Source organism: Homarus americanus, unplaced genomic scaffold (genome assembly GCF_018991925.1).
Source record: "Homarus americanus isolate GMGI-L3 unplaced genomic scaffold, GMGI_Hamer_2.0 scaffold31037, whole genome shotgun sequence".
In the NCBI taxonomy this organism is placed as follows: domain Eukaryota; kingdom Metazoa; phylum Arthropoda; class Malacostraca; order Decapoda; family Nephropidae; genus Homarus; species Homarus americanus.
In genome coordinates this window covers 19,575,527-19,591,241 of record NW_024722227.1, presented here as the reverse complement: position 1 = coordinate 19,591,241, position 15,715 = coordinate 19,575,527, and positions in this window count along the sequence as shown.

Sequence of the window (15,715 nt, the reverse complement as noted above, 5' to 3'; positions counted from 1 at the left end):
CAAATGTCCTGAATCACGTGAGATGAGACGCGCTCCTCGGCGTGCCCACGCTTCGGCAGTAGCGAAAAAACCGTGGCATAGGTTAGACGTGTCCATTCGTTCTCTAGCCTTGACCCTTGTCTAGTGCTTTATCCAGTCTTCTGCAATGCCCTAGGGGTATCAGGTATTAGTGACACGTTTAGTTAGGCCTAGGAAGGGATCCTGGTGGTAAGGTATCTCCTGTTTGGTAGGGATAATCATTTTGTAGTGATTGTTGTATATATATATTTCGTATGTCTTGTGTAATATAGTAATGTTAAGTAATATTTGTTTGGTCTAACTCCTTACAGCATATTTTCGCCCTTCCGGCATCACTCTTATTTTATTATACACTTACTTATTCCCTTAAATACATGTTTGCTAGTCATTACTCCCTTTAGAACATAAATTGAATTAATTAATTATCTTCCCTTTTGTGATTCACTTATTTCAACTGTTCTTACTTTTTCAAGTACATTTAGTTGAGTAGGTTTTTGGTGAGGATAACTATTGCCGTGTTCCCTATTTGTTCCTTTATTTGTTAATAACTTGGGGTAGGATTCACTCCCCAAGTATAAAGGGTAGTGGGATCGCGACAGTCGGCCGACTTCTTTGCAGTGGCAGGGAAGTCCTTCCTCGTCATTGCTGACCGACTGTCTGGATGGCCTGTTGTCGTCCCCTGTGGTAGTGATACAACGGCTACTGCTACCATCCGGAATATCAGGCATTACTTCAGAGAAGTTGGTGTTCCCCTCCGCCTCAGGACTGATGGAGGACCCCAGTTCACCAGCCACGAGTTCCGGGACTTCATGGACCGTTGGGGAGTCCGTCATGTCGTGACCTCGCCCCACTACCCACAGGCGAATGGACACGCTGAAGCCGCAGTCAAGACTGTTAAACACCTGATCCTTAAGGTGTCACCCTCAGGAAATATCGACTGCGAGGACTTTGATCGAAGTTTGTTAGAGTTACGCAACACCCCGAACTTCACCGGACGCTCCCCAGCCCAGGTTCTATATGGACATCATCTCAGGTCTTGTGTTCCTGCCCATCCGAAGTCTTTTTCTCAAGAATGGCAAGCCAAGACTGAAGAATGTGACCGCCGTGCAGCAGAACGAGCCGCAGATGTCACTGCTCGGTACGACTGTCATGCCCGCCCCTTCCCAGGTTGAGTATCGGCCAGCAGGTCAGGATTCAAGATCCGGTATCTCACCACTGGGACAAGGTTGGGGTTGTCATGGGTATTGGCCGGTCCAGGGACTACCAAGTGCGTCTTCCTAGTGGTAGAGTATGGTGGAGGAACCGTCGTTTCCTCCGACCTGTGGACCTGCCTAGTGTTGACCCTTCCCCAATAGAGCCCCCTAATGTTGATGTCTTTACAGTAAATCCATCTCCACCTTGTGTTTCTGCCCCGGTACTCTGTAGGTCCGAGCGACTCAGAAACAAAAGGTCCGCTCAAGATGAAACTATGAGCGTATAGGGGGGAGGGAGGTGTATAATATGGACACGAGGTAGTACCTCAAGCTGTATATTCTTATATTACTCTATTAATTATGCACCATGTTATGTATACTGTATGTATTATCATATTTACATATTATGTATTCAGCTTGTGAACGCTGGCATCTGTGCATGCCAGCGCGGAGTGATACATGGAGTTAAGATCGCTAGTCCTTATGGCGTGGAAGCCAGTTTATTTGTTCCTCTGTATTTATCTCCCGTACGAGAATAAGAACCTATTTTCAAGATAGCAAGTGTTTGCGCATACCCTCAGTAGTGTAGAACATTTTGGGGGCATCAAAGACAGACATAGAAACAGAGTGCTCCTTTTGCAAGGTTACGAGAACCCACTTGCTCGGTGGTCGTTCTGGTTCATCAAATCTTCCCACCTTGGTTCATACAACACCATATCTCTTGAGTCAGTCAGTGAAAATCTTACTGACGGGAAAGTAGAACCCCTCCCTCAGCTGGGCAGGGTTCACCTGGTTGTACTCTGAACTGGCCTAACTGGGCGGGCTGACGGTCACTCTCTTCCTGTCCATGAAGTACTGGGAGTAAATTGAGTGCAGACTGAGTGAATGAAAGGCCACACCCTGGGACCGGGAGTCTAGTGGTTCCTCTTCAAAGTTGGTGAAGGTCTGTAACACCTTAAAGTATGGGTGTATTCTGGGCATATGGGTGAAGCATGGGTGATGAAATGCGATTAGAATAGCCAAGTCCAGGTGTGAGATCAACGTTCTTCATGGTTGATTGCACACGTGGGACGCAGGAATTCCTCTTCAAAAGTTTGTGAAAGGCTGTTAGTACCTTAAAGTACGGGCGCATTCTGATCCTATGTGTGAAGCATGTTACGGGTGTTGGTGGAGAAATACACTCATGACTCCTGAAACCTAGAGAGTAAGGAAAAAAACAGCGGAGCACACGCCTGTCTAACGGGTCATGAGTGATTTTCTCGATTTCTTGTAAATGTCTGCCACTCGGCAGGTTAGTAGTTACAACCTTCGGGTTCTGGGTAGTTAGGACAGTTAGGATTATAGAATTTTGTGGGTCATCCCAGACAGGCTATGAGTGATCCATGTTCTTGTGTAGTGTGACTAAAATCGGGATTTCTACTCCTCAGTGATTGTTATAATTTGTCGGATACCCTTAAGGCATGTTCATCGGTGCAAGTAGTATTTTTTAATGTTGTATGTGCCACTAAGTGGTGTAGGATGTATGAAGGAATTGTTTCAGATGAGTTCCTCGTTTTAGTGTCTGTTCTGGTGTATGTCGTACTGCTGCATTGGTAGTTCTGTTCAGATGCAATTAATTTTTTTGATACCATGTATAACTTATGTTTCCCATTGAAATGTTATAAGCCATGATAAGAAGTATTCCAGTGCTTGTGTACAATTATGATTCTGTCTGTAGTGTTGGAAGGAATAGAAGTGTCATCTCTTACCAGTACGTCTCATTAACCCCAATCACAGGTACTAGCTGTCCACGGTCACGGAATATACGGAATATAATTGTGTTTGTGCTGGTTCGGGATTTTCTCTAAGGGGCGCTTCCATTGCATTACCAACCACTATAACTTAAAAAAACCCACAATTTCTAGTAGTGAGATATTCCGACCGGTTATATATATATATATATATATATATATATATATATATATATATATATATATATATATATATATATATATATATATATATATATATATCATGTAGATCCACAATGAAAACGTGGATAAGATAAATCTTGATAAAATCACACGGGAAAAGGGAAACAACGGAGCACCTTAGCTTTCGTCTTTATTCAAGACATCTTCAGAGGCAACTGGATTACATGGACAGAGAGAGGCTTAAATATACAGGGTGACCTTATTAAACATGAGGTCAGGTCATAATGATGTCATCCACTAATCCCCACCCAACACCAACACACACGTAGAGGAGCTTAAGAGAAGGGGGCGACGTGACTAGTCAGGTCAGGTAAAAAATAAGGGACCCACTAAATAACTATCATACATCTAGATCAAAGGTTTTCAAAGCATTTTTAACCTTGGGCCACTGACAAATAAATTTATGTAACATATTATCAGTTTTGAACTGACCATCACTAAGGTTTATTGATTTTAATTCCTTAATCAAACTAGCTTCAACCAGAAGTCTTTCTGTGACACAAGATGATTTGAATACTTCTAAGCTTTTTTCCCAAGCAATGGGATGATTATTATTCCTAACATGAACGAACAGGGCACTGCTTTCAGATGCTGTTCTGATATTGTACTTATGTTGTTTGATTCTGAGCTGCAGTGTTTTTCCTGTCTGTCCTACATAATTACAATTACATTTGCTACATGGAATACAATAAACACTTCCATTTACATTCAAACTTGGGCTATTTCTTATTAACATATTGGTAATGGTTGAGTCATACTTAAAAACAACATTAATATTTAGTAGCTTGAGGGACCGAACTAACGGGACAAATTCATTACGATAGGGCAGAGTCAAAATATTCTTAAGTGTAGGAATTTGCCTGGTTTGAGAGGAATGAAAGGATTTTTTAGCCCTTTTAAAACAACGATCAACAAGCACAGAAGGGTACCCAAGTTTTTGTGCAATGGAACGAATGTACTTCAATTCATCATCAATAAATTCAGAGTCACAAATACGCAGACATCTTTAGAACAGAGCAGAAAAAACTGACATTTTGGTAGACTCCAGGTGATTCGATAAAAAGTGTATGAAACTGTCTACCTGTGTGGGCTTTCTGTATACCTTAAATTTGTAGTTGTGGCCATTTCTCATGATAAGCATATCAAGGAATGGAAGGGATCCATTTATTTCTCTTTCAATTTTGAATGTGATACTTGGGACAATATCATTAAGCTTGTCTAAAAATTCCAATGGGTCACTGTTTCTTGGCCAAAGACAAAGAACATCATCTACATATCTATACCATGGAGGAATAAAGTCCACTATATTGGGTAGTAATCTAGCCTTAAAAAATTCCATATAAATACAGGCTAGAGGAGCAGAAAGACAAACCCATGCTCATGCCAAATATTTGCTTGTAAAACTTCCCATTTGCTCTAAACACATTGTCAGTTACGCATAACTCTATAAATTTGAGCAAAGTATCATGTTCAATAGTTAAATCTAACAGTTGTAATTTATCTTTAAGAAATGAAAGTAAGTCTTTCACAGGAACTCTAGTGAACAGTGAATTTACATCAAAACTTATTAATTCACAAGGTTCATTGTGTTTCTTGAGTTTATCAATTAAATCACTGCTATTGTGTATATGTGAATTAGATATTTGGCCTGTAAGAGGGGATAGCATCTTTCCCAGCCACTTGGTTAATTTGTAAGTAACAAAACCCACAGCTTGTGTGTTTTGATGAATCCATACATATAAGGTAAAGTGGGGTTGATTTGAGAGAGCTGTTTGATGAGATTGGGGTTCTTTTTCAATAACATCTTCATTTTGGAATTAGATAACTTATTAATATTTTCCAGGGGATCTTTCGTAAACTCACAATACGTGCTTTCATCACTAAGTAAAGAATTCATCTTATCACTGTAGTCACTTTTATTCAAAATTGCAATAGCATTAGACTTATCAGCCTTGGTAATATGGATATTCTTATTTCTTTTCAAGTTTATCAAGGCTGTTTCAAATCTTTTTGGAATGTTTGAAACAAATTTCTTATGTAAAACACTATATATATATATATATATATATATATATATATATATATATATATATATATATATATATATATATATATATATATATATATATATATATATATATATATATATATATATATATATATATATATATATATATATATATATATATATATACACATATACACATATATATATATATATATATATATATATGTATATATATATATATATATATATATATATATACTGTATATATACACTAGCAGAAATGCCGCCCTCAGGGTGGCTCATTCGCTAGGCCAGGGTAGGACGCCACCCTCACTGTTCAGTCCCCAAAACTTCTTCCACCAATAGTTCCTTAACGGTGTATGTAAGTTCTACCATGTTTTTCACTACAATGGTACAGCAAAGTATATTTTTTTGGCATTAAACTCTTATTATTTTATTGTCTAATTATCACTACATATAACACCACCCATCATCACGACATATAACACCACCCATCATCACTATATATAACAACATCCATCATCACTACATATAACATCATCCATCATCACTACATATAACACCATCCATCATCACTACATTTAACACCATCCATCATCACTAAAAGATCGGTAAAGTAGTTTCCGAGATTCTCTTGCAGACACACACACAAATAAACAAACAGACAGACAGGCCTCTTTGTTTTATATATATATATATATATAGATATACTATCAGAAACCACTCCCTCTGGGCAGCTCATTTGCTAGGCCACGGTAGGACGCCACCCTCCGGGAGGCTCCACATTGTCTCACTGCTCAGTCCCCAAAACTTCTTCTTCCACCAATAGTTCATAAACGGTGAATGTAAGTTCCACCCTATTTTTCACTACAACGGAACAGCAAAGTATATTTTTTTAGCATTAAACTGCTATTATTTTATTGTCTAATCATCACTACATATACCAACATCCATCATCACTACATATAACATCATCCATCATCACTACATATAACACCATCCATCATCACTACATATAACACCATCCATCATCACTACATATAACACCACCCATCATCAATACATATAACAACATCCATCATCACTACATATAACATCATCCATCATCACTACATATAACACCATCCATCATCACTACATATAACATCATCCATCATCACTACATATAATACCACCCATCATCACTACATAGAACAACATCCATCATCACTACATATAACACCATCCATCATCACTACATATAACACCATCCATCATCACTACATATAATACCACCCATCATCACTACATAGAACAACATCCATCATCACTACATATAACACCATCCATCATCATTACATATAACACCATCCATCATCACTACATATAGCACCACCATCACTACCATCACTACTACCACCATTATCACTACCACCACTGTCATGATCGTAATGACGGCTAACCTGTTAAACTAGTGATCCATATTACGCTTACACCTCCACAAAACCTTCTGAGTCTCTCAGTGGAAATGTTTTCCGTTCTCTATGTTTCTTTAATGACGTCATGGAAATGTCGTATGTTTGTTGACCGAGTTGTAAGCTCTTTTGCATTTACTGAGACCTCTAAGCCTTTTTTTTCACCTATGAATATCAGAGACTGATAATCATAGTGAAATTGTGGTAGGGAGGTTAACTGGGGAATTAGTTAATATTCTGAAGGGAACCTTTTGAATCTGCTCCTCGGGTGTTGTAGCAAGGCGCTGCATGTTGTAACCTATTGCCATCCAACCTTTTGTAATAAATTTAATTCTTGCTTTTGATAGCTCAGTCAGAGCATTGTTTGTGAAGATAATAGTAGGGAATGAAACTGAGTTCGTAGTCTCAGTTTCAAACGTCAGAGTGTTACAGTAACGTAATTCAGTGAAATGGTTGAGTAGGTGGAATCCGTGACTTGAGCGTGGGTGGAAGGCAGCAAGCAGCTCAACCGTCAGTGAGCCGCCACGCTTCCCTCTCACAGGTAGGTCATTCCACCTTCTCCGTGTTGTAATTCGCCATTTTTAAGTGATTTGACCTAACTAATAGTTTGATTGTGCAAGTGTTAAAGTAACGTTGTTAATGTGCTTTGAGTGAAGTATTTTATGTCCTGTATGTCCCTTTGAAACGTTAAGGTTAGTTATAAACAGTGAGTGAGCCGCCACGCTTCCCTCCCACAGGTCCCTATCGCAGCCTAGGCCGTGTCTGTAGTTTGGATGACGCATCCACTAGTCTGGGGAGATGTCTGAGGTCCAGTGGCGTCGGGTGTCCCCTTGAACCCCGACCGTCAGAAGCTCCACTACCACCCATGGGCCCCATAGGGGGTAGTATTCCCCGAACGCCCTGCCCCGTGGTGAACCCGGATCGTCAAGGCCCCAAACAACTGCCAGTAGGGCTATTTGTGTGGTGGTGTTAGTCCACCGGAATTATCTGAGTCTGTCGGAAGGTGTCACTTGGTGATGAGGCTCCCTTGGCGGCCGCTGGAGTATTGCCCCTGGGGTGTTGAGTGTTGTACTGGCAGGTGCCACTGGTTTTATTGGTACTACGGTGTTGCAAGAGTTTATGTGTGTTTTGGTGTGTGTACACCCAGTAGTGGTGCAAGTAAATTGAGCCTGAGGGCATGGTACCAGGAGTTCCTGTTTTGGGTGAATACAACGTCTTTTCTGTAACCATTTTTGAGTTTAATAGACATTGTATTTGTATGGGGGTCTATGATTCACCTATAGTATTCACCGTTGTTCTCTCCCTAATACTCGATACTATATTTACATGTACCCATGGGCCTTCCTCTCATGTCACACTACCAGGTCAGAGTATTAACGTAAGTTGTTGTAAGAGTGCCAAGACCTCGCAGGGTGGCAGCTTGTGGTGCGCGCTCTTACAAATGGTGGCCTCGGTGGCTCAGCAGTAAGTAGTAGCAACCCCCGCTCTTACACCACTACTACCACCATCACCATTACCACCACCACCATCATTTACACTACTATCACCATAAACCGCTATCACCATCACCACCACTACCACTGTAACTAGCACCGTCACCACCACCACTACATATAACATCATCCATCATCACCACATATAACACCATCCATCATCACTACATATAACACCATCCATCATTACTACATACAACACCACCCATCATCACTACATATAACACACCCCATCATCACTACGTATAACAACATCCATCATCACTACATATAACATCATCCATCATCACTACATATAACACCACCCATCATCACTACATATAACACCATCCATCATCACTACATATAGGTAAAGATAGTTTCCGAGATTCTCGTGCGGACACACACACACACACACACACACACACACACACAAACAGACAGACAGACTTCTTTGTTTTAGATAGATAGATTGTCTAATCACCACTACATATAACACCACCCATCATCACTACATATAACATCATCCATCATCACTACATATAACACCATCCATCATCACTACATATAACACCATCCATCATTACTACATATAACACCCCCCATCATCACTACATATAACACCATCTATCATCATTACATATAACATCATCCATCATCACTACATATAACACCATCCATCATCACTACATATAACACCATCCATCATCACTACATATAACACCATCCATCATTACTACATATAACACCCCCCATCATCACTACATATAACACCATCTATCATCATTACATATAACATCATCCATCATCACTACATATAACACCATCCATCATCACTACATATAACACCATCCATCATCACTACATATAACACCATCCATCATCATCACTACAGATCCGTAAAGTAATTTCCGAGATTCTCGTGCGGACACACAAACAAATAAACAGACAGACAGACAGACAGACTTCTTTGTTTTATATATATATATATATATATATATATATATATATATATATATATATATATATATATATATATATATATATATATATATATATATATATATATATATATATATTGTTACGACCGTGTCGTATTTTTTCCATTTTTTTTTATATATAACATGCTCCCATGTTCCATATTATTCCTGTAATGATGTGTTAAATTTACTATTATATATTCTAGTCACCTTACCCTGTGTTGTTAAGGTTTTAACTGTCATTATTTGTTCAAGCCCATCTTGTTTCTTTATTTTGTATTGTAACCAGCATTCTTTGTTCTCTAACGACCATCTGCATCGTTAAACGACCCACCTGTGGGTCGCGTGGCGGGAGCCGACCTTATATATAGGACCCACCAACTGACTTGAGTTAGTTCAGTCCTCTTGTCATACAGTCCACATCCTTTGAGTGTCACTTGTTACTTATACTTAATTTATTTGTGTTGTTTCTGTCGCCACCAATGTGGTATATCTATGTGAGTACCTATTTATGTCTCTGTTTGTGTCCATCAGTATTTGCTTAGTTGTATTCAAGTAATTCAGTGTTGTTTCACGTTAGTTAATTTCAGTGATAGTTTTTATATGTTTATGCAGTGTTAACGTAATCCAATGCTTTATTTTTATTCTTTTGATGTTTCGATGTTTAGTATCATTTGTGTCTTAAAAGTTTCGATGGTGAATCAATTTGTTGTGACAGCCTACGAGGCTCTTTATTGTGTTAATATTTAATTATTTAAATTCTCAAAGGTTTACTTTATTTATTTTTATTCTCTTTTAATTTACTTCACTGTTTGTTTGGTTATGCCTAGAACCTGGATATTTAAGTAAATTAAGAGACGGCGTAACAGTTTTGGCGAATTTGCCAGGATTCACTAAAGACCTTTTGACACTTGTGATATTTTTTTTCTAAGCATGCTGATGGATTTGTTTTGAGGCATGGTGGGACTAACAATGGTAATTTTGTGCGTAATAATTTTGTGCATGACAGGAGGAGCTGGACTCGTTCGCCACCTAATGGGGCGTCCTAATTTTCTAATTTAATTGTAGTTTCTGTGGAAAGCCGAGTCATAAGGCGTATTTTTGTTGGACAAGGCCGCAGCCAAATAAGGTGAAGCACGAGAGGTTGCAGTTTCGGTTCTCGCCTCACGAGACTTTGATCTTTTCCAGGAGAGTTTTGGGAAGGACCCAGACGTTGGTACCTTTCGTCCCTTTTTGTCACAAGGCACGGTAGAAGTTGATGGTGTCGAAACGCCAGTCACTATTTTGAGACGGGTTGTCTCCAAACTCTCATCAAAGAGGGTGTTGTTGCGGTGAGGAAGACTGACAAAACGTCGTTTTGGGCGCCCTTTGGGGTAAAGGTGCAGCTCCTTTGGTTTTTCAGGTATAGCTAAACGTAGCCTGTGAGCACGAGCTGCCTGTGTTAGTACGTGTCAAGTCTCCTTGTTGCTAAAGAGTGGACCTCATACTCGGTAACGATTTGCTGCAACAGCTTGAAGATGATATGCCCGGTGTTTTCTCTTGTGTGCTGTGACTCGTTTTTTGTTAATGACTAATGATCATAATGTAACTCCTGATGTAGATAATTCACTGTCCTTAGAAGGACGTTTTGCTAACCCAATTGCTTCCCAAGACATTTCTTCCGCAGTTAATGCTGTGACCGGGAGAGTTGCTTTAATAGCTGCGCAAGAGCAAGAAGTTTCATTAAGGCTCTTGTTTGACCTGGTGTCCGATTCTGCCAATGATTCAGGCCCTACCACGAGATATTCAAGTCAAGACGGTGTTTTGTGCCGCCGCTGGCTCCCACCGACTTTGTCAGAGGAAGACGCGGACTGGGCGTCTGTCACTCAAATAGTTCTCCCACACACTTAGACAACATGTTCTAGCTCTGGCCCATGACGGTCGCTTTTCTGGACATCAAGGTGTCCGAAAGACGTTCAACAGGCTGGCCAGAAAGTTCTATTGGCCAGGTATGAGGAGAGATGTCACTAAATATTGTAAGTACTGTCATTTTTGTCAAAAGGTAGGCAAAGCCAATCGGGCTATTCCACCTTTTCCACTTGTAAGAGTACCTCCCGTATCTGAGCCCTTTACAACAGTACAGTATGATATTGTAGGCCCTCTGCCTAAAACATCTAGTGGGTTTGAATATTTATTTACAGTCCTTAATACCTCCACTAGGTACTTGTATGCTGTACCTCTTAGGAAAATTACTGCTGAGGCCCTTGTTAAATGTTTGTTTGACCTGTTTAGTCACTTCGGTTTGCCGAACCGTGTTCAAACGGACGGTGCTTCATATTTTGTAGGAAAAGTTTACAAGGAAGCCCTAACAGAGTTGGGAATAGTTCATTGTTAGGTAGTAGTGAAGAGAGCATTAATGTATTAAGTTTAGTAGATGTTAGAGAAGCTTCTAAGATGTTGGAGCCTTGCCGCAGACCACTTAAGCAGTCGCAGACCAAGACATGGTACGACAAGCGGGCCAGACACAGTTCCAGATAGATAAAGTTCTCATTCTCTTGCTGAGACATGGACAGCCACTCCATGCGAAGTTCAGTGGGCCATATAGTGGTGAAGAAGGTAAGCCCCACGAATTATATTATCTCTACCCCTGACAGGCGCCGACTACAGCGCTTATGTCGCGTCAACACCATCAAGCTGTACCACACACGCCCAGCATCCCCACCTGTTGCTGATGATCCAGTTCCCGTGTGTGCCGTTGACACTTTCTTGGTAGACGGTGAGAAAGAAGAGGAAATAGAAAGGGCAAGTCCACTCGCCCTGTCATCAGTCAGGGTTTGGCAGTCCAACTCCGTGGAGTAGCAGAAGCTACATCGTCTACCGGGACACCAGAGAGCTGACGTGCTGACCGCCATCCAACAACATCCTCTTGTCTTCCAAGACAGGCCTGGCTGTACCACTGCCGTGGTGCATGATATTGTTGTTGGTTCTGCTAAGCCTATCAAGCAGGCTCCCTACCAGCGAGTGGTGCTCACCAGTCACTCTAGTACCAAAGAAGAACGGCACTCTTCGATTCTGCATCGACTTCCTCACGGTCAACGCCGTCACCAGCAAGGACAGCTTCCCTCTACCAAGAGTCGACGACTGCATCGAAGCAATCGGGAACGCCAAGTTCCTCTCTAAGATTGATTGCCTTCGAGGGTTTTGGCAAGTACCATTGACCCGTTGTGTTAAAGACATATCCAGTTTTGTGGCATTAGGTAAGACCTATAAATTTAATGTTATGCCTTTTGGGCTTTGCAATGCCCCTGCTACCTTTCAAAGGCTGAGGTTACGAGTCCGCCAATTGTCCTGGTTGTGTAGTATATTTAGATGTAATTTTTTTTCTGACACTTGGTCAGACCATTTACAGTATGTCAGCTAGACGCTCTCTTCACTGAGTTAGGAAACGTAGGACTTGTTTGTTATAAACTTTGCTAAGTCAGAATTTGTTTGTGCTCAGCTTTTGTATCTGAGACATGTAATTGGGTTGGAAACTTGCTCCTCCCACAGCAAGGTGTGACACTATTTCTTAGATGCCTGTTCCATGTAACAAACGAAAAGTCCGCAGATTTTTGGGTTGTGTGGGTTATTACCAGAGATATATTTGTATTTTTGCCGAGTTGGCACTACCCCTTACTGATTTGTTGAAGAAGGATAATATTTTTTGTTGGACTTCAAGGTGTCGGAACACTTGTCATATCAAAATTTGTGCAAGCAAAATTTTATTTTATGGGGGGAAGTGTTACGACCGTGTCGTATTTTTTCCTTTTTTTTTATATATAACATGCTCCTATGTTCCATATTATTCCTGTAATGATGTGTTAAATTTACTATTATATATTCTAGTCACCTTACCCTGTGTTGTTAAGGTTTTAACTGTCATTATTTGTTCAAGCCTATCTTGTTTCTTTATTTTGTATTGTAACCAGCATTCTTTGTTCTCTAACGACCATCTGCATCGTTAAACGACCCACAGGTCTCATTGAAACCGACCTTACTCTCCTCAGGACCCACCAATTGACAGATTCAAGTTCAAGTCTCTTGTCATGATCCACATCCTTAGTGTCACTTGTTACTTATATAGATTTATTTGTGTTGTTTCTGTCGCCACCAATATGGTATATCCTTGACTACCTATTTATGTCTCTGTTTGTGTCCATCAGTATTTGTAGTTGTATTCAAGTAATTCAGTGTTGTTTACGTTAGTTAATTTCAGTGATAGTTTTATATGTTTGCTTTGCAGTATTAAACGTAATCCAATGCTATTTTTTATTCTTTTGATGTTTTTCGATGTTTAGTATCATTTGTGTCTTAAAAGTTTCGATGGTGAATCAATTTGTTGTGACAGCCTCTGAGGCTCTTTATTGTGTTAATATTTGTTATTTAAATTCTTAAAGGTTTAGTTTTGTTTATTTTTATTCTCTTTTTAGTGATTTTCACTGTTTGTTTTAGTTTACGCCTAGAACCTATACCCACTTAGACTAAATGGAGACGGCAGGGGCTAGAAAATGATGTGTTATAAACATTAAGCATAGTAATAATATTATTTAAATTTCATTTGACTTGAAACTACCTCTAATCATTAAGATATTTAAAAAATATTTTACAGGCAATGTTTCTACCCCAAATGAAAAATTTCCTATATACAAAAAATAGCAAATTTTCTTTTGCCCCAAATAAAACAACACTAATATATATATATATGTAACCGGTCTAATTACTGGACTTTAATTTCTCACTTGACTTGGGGTTTAATAAAAGATGTAAATTTCAGTAACACCCGAGAAAAAATCCTTCAGCACAAGAACATAAATCTACTAAAAAAATGAATTGTCCGTGATACATGGAAGGATAAGCGTCTTGACTGGGATGAATGAGACACACTGTAAAATTTTGACACTTATATTCACTCCAACACTACAGACACAATCAAATAATGGTACACAGCACCTCTTAACCTGAACTTAAAACACTACTCTGGGGGAATAAAAGTTATACATGATATTGAAATTATTAGAAACTCAGACAATGCACCCAAGACAACAATAAATTCAAAAATATTAAGAATGTTGCTTGCACACATGGAAACAGGCCTTAAGAGACTTTCAACAAATAATATCAACCACTGAAAAATGGATAAAAAATAGAAAATAATAACTACAAAATGAATACGACCTAAGGAGCACTCAACAAAATTATATCCCTTTTGAGAAAATGGTATAAAATATAAAGAACATATTAACTCCACCTGAATAGGCCTTCAGGGCACTCAACTAAAATTATCCCCAACAGATGCACACTTCTAACCTAAGCTAAACACTACTCTGGGGAACTAAAGGTTATACTTGAGATTGAAGTATAAAGCATTAAATGCATTAAAAAGGAACTAAATCACACTAGCACTTACAACATAAGGAGAAAACTCACCTGAAAAACAGTTCCCTCATTCTCTGGTTTCAATTAGTGACACAAACATTAAAAAAATACTATCACAATTATTTAAAAATAATTACACACAGCAAGACAATATCAGTAACTGAAAAAAATATTTTCACTAGATTAAGTTACTGACACCAATACATAAACACATGCTCCCAACCATCACAAGATTCCACTGCACTCCATGGTTTTTAATGCACAACAACAGGCACCCGTAGTTAAGGCCCCAACCAGCCTTTCTCCAGCAACCGAAATGTACCTCAAAGTTCCACTGGACTCCTGGTCCCCATTGTGACCCTGTATCACTCAGCTGGCTTCACTTTACCCCCAGTACATCCATGAAACAGAAGAGTGAACCAATCAGACCTTGTACAGTTGAGAGAAGCTTTAGCTTCCCGTTAGCAAAGGTTTCACTAAGCTGCTTGAAGATATGTGGTATTGTGAGCGAGTAGAGAAAGCTGATGACCCCAAACGTCGTCACGTCGTTAGTTGGGCACCAGACAGCTGCTCTCACTCCAACTCTCACCATACTCAACAGATGGCTCAAACAGGTCAGTGGACGGTCATACAGCTCGCTTCACCTCATCTCCATACCGCCAGCAGACGTCATCATCAGCGTGGGTCTACAGAACCCTGAAAAACCGGGCTGTTACTTGATAATGCCCCGGTGGCCAAATAAACGAAGGGAACCCAGAGTCCGCGATCCATACTCTCCTGGGTACCCAACACAGAGGTGGTCTTGACCTCTCACAGCTCCCCAGCCACTGCTCACTGGTTCACGCTTTCCCGAGGTGACTTGTTGCCAGACATTAAGCTTAATTAGGGCGTACACAGCATTTTCCAGACTGAAACGATCTATAATTATTTTCAATTTAATAAATGATATTTAATTTCATGATTCGCCTCATATTAACTCAGTAAGTGCATTTAATATCGCATAGGCCTAGTTCCACCACCTCTCGCTACGTCTGGGGAGGCGGTCTTCCCTCGAACAACTTTGAACTCAGCATCGCCAATGGCCTTGACATTTGAAATTACACTGAAGCTACAGATATTACATGATATATATATATATATATATATATATATATATATATATATATATATATATATATATATATATATATATATATATATAT